Raw genomic sequence first — 6944 nt, 5'->3', positions numbered from 1 at the left:
GGTCCACTCGAATGGGAGTGTGAGGCCCTTGAGTTCCTTAGTGTGGGTAAAGTGCGCTAACCTCTGCCGTGTGTATTTTAATCTATCGATAGCCATATCCTCGGTTATGGACACAACTTGGTAGTAAGTCACACCATGGATCAACAATTATAATTAATCTGGAACACTTGGTAGGATTGTGGCACTGGTTTCGTGATGAATTGTGGATCATGTGATGATCGTAAGCGAATGGCTTCAGTTGTGATCCGGTATGATCACCGTTCGATTAAAGTGGTAACTCGTCTAGTAAGCGAGTCCGAGGGACTCGGTGCACATGTCGGTTTCATTGCATCCGTAGTATCTCTTGCATTGCATTAAACCTGATTAATTTTCATGATATTGTTTGTCATTGTGCTTATGTTTGTTGTGAGCTTACAAGTACATTCAATGTACTGACCTGGCGTGTCATGCAAGCTTACACGCAAGACTGATCGGATTGGAGAGTGTCCCGCATCTAGCATCGTGTCCATGTTGGTGTCCCTGTACTATGGAGTTCCACTTTGTCGTGATTCCACTGCCGCATAGTTGATATGATCGACGACCTTTTCATGTTCACTAAATAATGTACATACTGTTCAACTACACCGTGTGTGCCGCTTGGCCTCTTATCTTGATGTAATATCAGACTTATGTACCCACTAGCATCTTCGCGGGTGGTGCTTCCGCGTCGTGCTCGCCGCCATGAGGACTGGGCTATTGCAACCATCCAGCCTCTACCTGATGAGGCACTGTTTCCTAATGTTAGAGAAGTGCTAGAGGATTTTCTGCAACATGATCCAGTGGCTCAAGTTGGGGTGAGAGAGATTCAACCCTGCCCGTTCGGGGAAGCCTATGTGCAGTTCAGACATGTGAGAGACAGAGATAGATTGGTTAGAGATAGCCCGCATGTATTTGGGGATGTCTTTATTTCTTTCACTAGACATAATGAGGGTCGGAACTGGAGAAGGGTTAATTTCAATAGGGTCTGTTGGCTGCTGATTGTGGGTGTTCCGTTTGATAACTACAACACTGAAGATATTGCTGCAGCAGTTGCTCGATTTGCCAAGATTATCACTTGGGAGAAAGAGGATGCTCTTAAGGGGAAAGTTCTTGTCAAGGCTAGAGTTACGGATTTGCATGAAATTCCAAAGAGCTTAAGATGGACTAAAGGGGAGATGTTTGAGGGAGAATCCTTGACTAGTTCCATTGAAGTTCTTATGGAAGAGATGCTGGGAGGGGGACCACCTGACGAGGAGCCTATTCCACCTCCTGGTATTGATCCTCATCCTATTCCTCTCAATGCAAATGACTTTACTAGATTTCATCATGCTGCGATCAATAATGCGCAAGAATAGGAGGATGATTGGGATGACTGGGAGGAGCAGGGGCATTGGGCCTTCCCTCCTCTTGTACAAATGCCACACCAGGTGCTTCAAGATGAGGTTATGGTGGATGACAATGAGGCAGTCCCTAACAGCATCATAACAACTACAGTATCTCTGTCAGAAGGTATCCTTTCTCACAATGTTGTGGGGGGGGGGTGTTAACAACAATGATGAGGTTAATCAGGCTGCTGCTGGTGAAGATGCTCCTATTTTGGGTGATGGGCTTCAGAACCTTCTACAAGCATATCCTCCTGACCTGGAGGAGCACCCTGAGATTGCCATCCCAGCTCCACTTGTTAATCAAGAGCAAAATATTCAGCAGGTTGTGGAACCAATCCAGGTTTTACCTCCCTTGGCACCACCTATTGGTTCTGAGCACTTGGTGCCAGTTGTGGAGGTTGTGGAGGCTGCTCAGGCTTCAGTGGGTTTGACCAACAATGATCAAGTTGTTGCATTTCAGCAAGATGCCCAGAAGTCAGTCCTCCATCCAGCTTCTTCTGAGATTCCTAAACAGGGTTCTGTTCAGAAAGATACCCTGTTTACTGCTCTGGAACAAGTTAATGAATCTGATGTGGCTTTGGGGTCTCACCAAGTTAATCCTATGCAGCCAGGTTCTTCTAAAGGTAATGAGCAAAAGGTCATCTCACCTATTTCCTCTGACTACTGCAATTTAGTACAATCACATACTTTCTTAGTTCTTGATGGAGAGCACTTAATTTCTGAAGAAGGTCTGGATTTATGGGTCAAACATTTTGCTCCATCCTCACAGGAGGTTCCTAATTCAATCACAGCAGAGATCCCTGTAAGTTGGTTCAATTTCATTCTGAACCTGTTGCTCAATCCTGATAGATTTGACTGGACTTTAAACTTGTTAAAATCCTCTTTATGGCACATTATGACTGATAACTGCAATGAAGAGGACACTATGACATTCATAATTCCTACTGCTTGTAATGTTAATCACGCTCCTGTTTGCCAGCAAACCAAAGATGCTAGCCAGGATAAATAAAATGATGGTGTCAGTCCTGCAGCTCATTCTTCCTCTGAGGAGCAGCCCCCTAAAGAGAATTTCTCCAAATAATATCATCCTTCTACCAGCTGGTGAAGCCATCTCTAGGAAGAGAATAGGAAAGGGGCACTGGTGGAAACTCAGGTAAGAAGGAGTGGCAGAATTAGAGAGGAGAATAATGGGTACAAAAGAAATTCATGTGCTAGTAAGGAGTGTTTACCATGCAATGTTGTCCCACCTATCATTCAGAATAAGATTGTCAAAAACCTCACTAGTGCTTTTAGCAAGGTTGCTAAGGAGGATCTCCAGGAGAAGTTGGCTAAGAGGCCAAAGAAAAAAGAGCTGGAGCATGAGGAGTTGCCCAAGGTTTCTGAGGCCAAGGGAGACAACTCCAAGGATAGTTCTCCATGATTAGATCATTCTGTGATAAAAGTGGGTCTAGGAAGGTGGCAACTTTTGCTGTAGGTTTGTTGCATGTCTGGTTCTATATGACTTTGGTTCTTAAGGGATGTAAAACTCTTATTTTGGTTAGCTGCTACTGCTGGGTCTGCCTGATGCTTGTCCCGTGTGTGACATATGTTAAATGCTTGTATTATGGATATGTGGTCTGGTTCCTACTGCTGCCCATTGTTATGTGTGAGGGCACATCTAAGTGGTGTGAGGTGCACTTGCAAGTTTGGGAGCTTCTTCACACTAGCTCTCTTAAGATTTTATTGGCTCAAGGGCTGGACCTTGAGAGGATCTCAAAACACATTAAGTTTACTTCATGAATAATCACAAATCATGGAACATACTAAACTAGAACATCAGAGGCATCAATCTCTGACAATAAATGGTTGGCTATCAAACAGAAAGTGGAGGAAAGTGCTGCTAGAATTCTTTGCTTACAAGAAACAAAAAGAGAAAATTTTCACCTTGCCTACATTAATAAGTTTTGTCCTAGAAGATTTAATAAGTATGAATTTCTCCCTTCAATTGGAGCCTCTGGAGGAATTCTCATTGCTTGGAATGAAGGCCTTTTAAAGGGAGAATTAATGTTTTCAAACAGATTCTCTTTATCTGTTAAATTTACCTGCAACAACTCTGCCCAAACATGGATTCTCACAAACATTTATGGCCCCTGTGAACAAGCTAATAAAGTAGATTTTCTCAATTGGTTTAATAATATTGAAATGCCCCCTGATGAAGACTGGATTATTGTGGGGGATTTCAATTTCATCAGATCTCCTTCTGATAGGAACAAACCTGGGGGTGACATCAATCAGATGCTCCTTTTTAATGAAGCCATCAGCAATTTGGGTTTAGTGGAGCTACCCCTGATAGGCAGGCAATACAGCTGGAGTAATATGCAAGAAAATCCTCTGCTAGAAAAGTTGGACTGGTTTTTTTACTTCTGCTGCTTGGATGACTTCCTACCCTGACACAACTGCCCTGCCTCTAGCTAGGCCCATTTCTGACCATCTCCCTTGTTTGGTTAAAGTGGGGACTTCAATTCCTAAATCCAAAGTTTTTAGGTTTGAGAATTATTGGCTAAAGCATTCATCCTTCAAAGACATTGTTAAAAATGCATGGGATATCCCTGTTGGTTTTTCTGAACCTGCTAAAATCATTAATGCCAAGCTGAAACACCTCAGAATAAGCATCAAATTATGGATCAAGGATATGCCTTGTATGAGAAAACAAATTGCTGATATTAATGAGTGCACATACTTGCTGAATTTCTTTGAAGAATTCAGAGTGCTCAGTACATTTGAATGGAACTGCAGAAAGATTTTGAAAGAACAATTAATGACCATCCTCACCAACCAAAAGATTTATTGGAAACAAAGAGGGAAGATTAAGGGAGTCAAGTTTCGAGATGAAAATACCAAGTTTCTTTCATACTAAAGCTTCAATCAACTTCAGGCATAATAAAATTGCTATTCTTAGAAATGAGGACAATGTGGAAATCTCAAACCATGCAGGAAAAGCTGGAATTCTTTGGGAAGCTTTCAAAAGAAGATTAGGGCAATCAGAGGGGCATACTATGCATTTTGATCTGCACATTCTTCTGGGGCAATAGAACAATCCTGAGTTATTTCAAGATTTAGAAAAGCTTTTCTCTGATGAAGAATTCAATCAGATTGTCAAGGAGCTGCCACATGATAAGTCCCCTGGTCCAGATGGTTTCGACAATGAGTTCATTCAGTATTGTTGGGATATTATAGGTACAGATGTCAAGAACCTCATCCATGCTTTTCATGCTGGCAACATTTCTCTGGAAAGCATTAACACTTCCTACATCACATTGATTCCAAAGAAAGAGGTGCCTATGACTCCCAATGACTTCAGGCCTATATCTCTACTTAATGGGGTATTCAAAATTATTACAAAATTATTGGCAAATAGACTTCAGAAAATAATTCTGCAACTCATCCATATCAATCAGTATGGGTTCTTAAAAGGCAGGGTGATTCAAGATTGTCTTGGCTGGTCCTATGAATATTTACACCAATGCTTCAAATCAAGGAAGGAACTACTGGTTCTAAAATTGGATTTTGAAAAGGCATTTGACACAATTGAACATCAAGCCATAATTGACATCTTGAGCGCAAAAGGTTTTGGGGAAAGGTGGATATCTTGGATTCAAATGTTATTCAACTCTGCTTCTTCTGCTGTCATGTTAAATGGAGTTCCTGGCAAGAAATTTTATTGTAGAAGGGGAGTCAGGCAGGGAGACCCTCTATCTCCTCTGTTGTTTGTGTTGGCTGCAGATTTACTGCAATCCATTCTTAATAAAGCAAGGGATCTTGGACTGATCACTGCTCCTATACAACTAAACTCATGCTCTGATTTCCCAATAGTTCAATATGCAGATGACACACTGTTGGTTATGAAAGCAGATGCCAGAAAACTCTTTTGTCTAAAAGCTCTCCTAAATACTTTTGCCACAGTCACAGGTCTCAAAGTAAATTACAGAAATCTGTCATGGTTCCAACTAATGTCACAGAGGATAGGGTTGAAATCTTTACTAATACTTTGAATTGCCAAAGAGGAGTTTTCCCCTTCACTTACCTGGGACTTCCTTTAGGCTTATCCAAGCCCACTGTGGAGCAATGTATGCTAATGGTTCAAAGAATTGCCAAAAGGCTGGCTGGCTTGGCTACCTTTATGACAAGTGCTGGAAGATTGCTTCTGGTTAAATCTGTGCTGGCTTCTTTGCCAATCTTTTTCATGGCTTGTCTAGATGTGCCTGTAACTATCAAACAACAAGTGATAAAGTACTTAAGACACTGTTTATGGAGAGGTTCTGACATGGAGGATCACAGGCCAGCCTCTGTTGCATGGACAACTGTTTGTAGACCAAAGGTGCAAGGTGGCCTGGGAGTTATGGACATTTTTGCTCAAAACAAAGCTTTGTTAATGAAAAATCTACATAAATTCTACTACAGGCATGATATCCCTTGGGTTAACCTCATCTGGGAAGCACACTACCAGGATAATAAGCTACCAGGGAATGATTTGGTTGGGTCCTTCTGGTGGAGATCTATTCTTCAATTATCTGATCAATATAAAGCCATGGCCAGATGTAACTTAGGGGATGGTAGAACTGCCTTTTTTGGTCTGATTTGTGGGGCAATGCTATCTTACAGCAAGAATATCCTCATCTTTACTCTTTTGTGCAAGATGCCACAATGACAGTGCAACAAGTGGTGAACACTGAGTACCTTGAAGATCTGTTCCACCTGCCTCTGTCCAACCAAGCATACCAGCAGTTTCTCCTGTTAGAAGAAGTTTGCCATGATCTAAGACAATCTGAATTTCTAGGTATGTCTGAAACTTGGAGTTACATATGGGGAAACAGTAACTTCTCTGCTTCAAAGGCATACAGAATGATCATAGGAGTCAAACAAGTTCCACCCCACTTTGCCTGGATTTGGAAGTCTTCATGTCAACCTAAGCACAAAATGTTCTTCTGGATGCTACTACATGATAGACTGAACACAAGAAACCTGCTGAGAAGGAAATCTATGGTCTTGGAAGAATACAATTGTGCTGTGCTAAATTGCCAACAAGAAGAAACTCTACATCATTTATTATGGGGGTGCCAATTCTCTAGGACATGCTGGAATTTCATATGTCCAGAAAGATCTCCAAACTTGTCTGTGCTAGAGGCCTTCCAAGATCTGAAGGATAAGTTGAAGGTTCCTTTCTTCATGGAAATCATCATTCTGGGTTCTTGGGTTATCTGGATTACAAGAAACAATAAGATTTTTGAGAACATTCAGCCCTCCTTCCAGGGATGGAAGCATATTTACTTTGAGGAACTAAAGTTGCTGTCCCACAGGATCAAGATTAAACATGCTGCTGAATTCAACACCTGGCTGGCTAGCTTGCTGGTTTCATGAGGAGTCTTTCTTTTAGTTTTAGGATTAGCTTTTTTATTCCTTTCAGGAGCTCACCTCAAGCCCTTGTTTGTGTCTTTTTTCTTGTTTCCTTAGTCTTAGCTAGCTAGATTAGCTTGATGTATAGTTTGCTTTATTTCTATATGT

The sequence above is a fragment of the Triticum aestivum genome, chromosome 2B (genome assembly GCF_018294505.1).
Source record: "Triticum aestivum cultivar Chinese Spring chromosome 2B, IWGSC CS RefSeq v2.1, whole genome shotgun sequence".
Lineage (NCBI taxonomy): Eukaryota > Viridiplantae > Streptophyta > Magnoliopsida > Poales > Poaceae > Triticum > Triticum aestivum.
The sequence above is the reverse complement of the archived record's forward strand: the minus strand, read 5'-3'. Positions refer to the sequence as shown.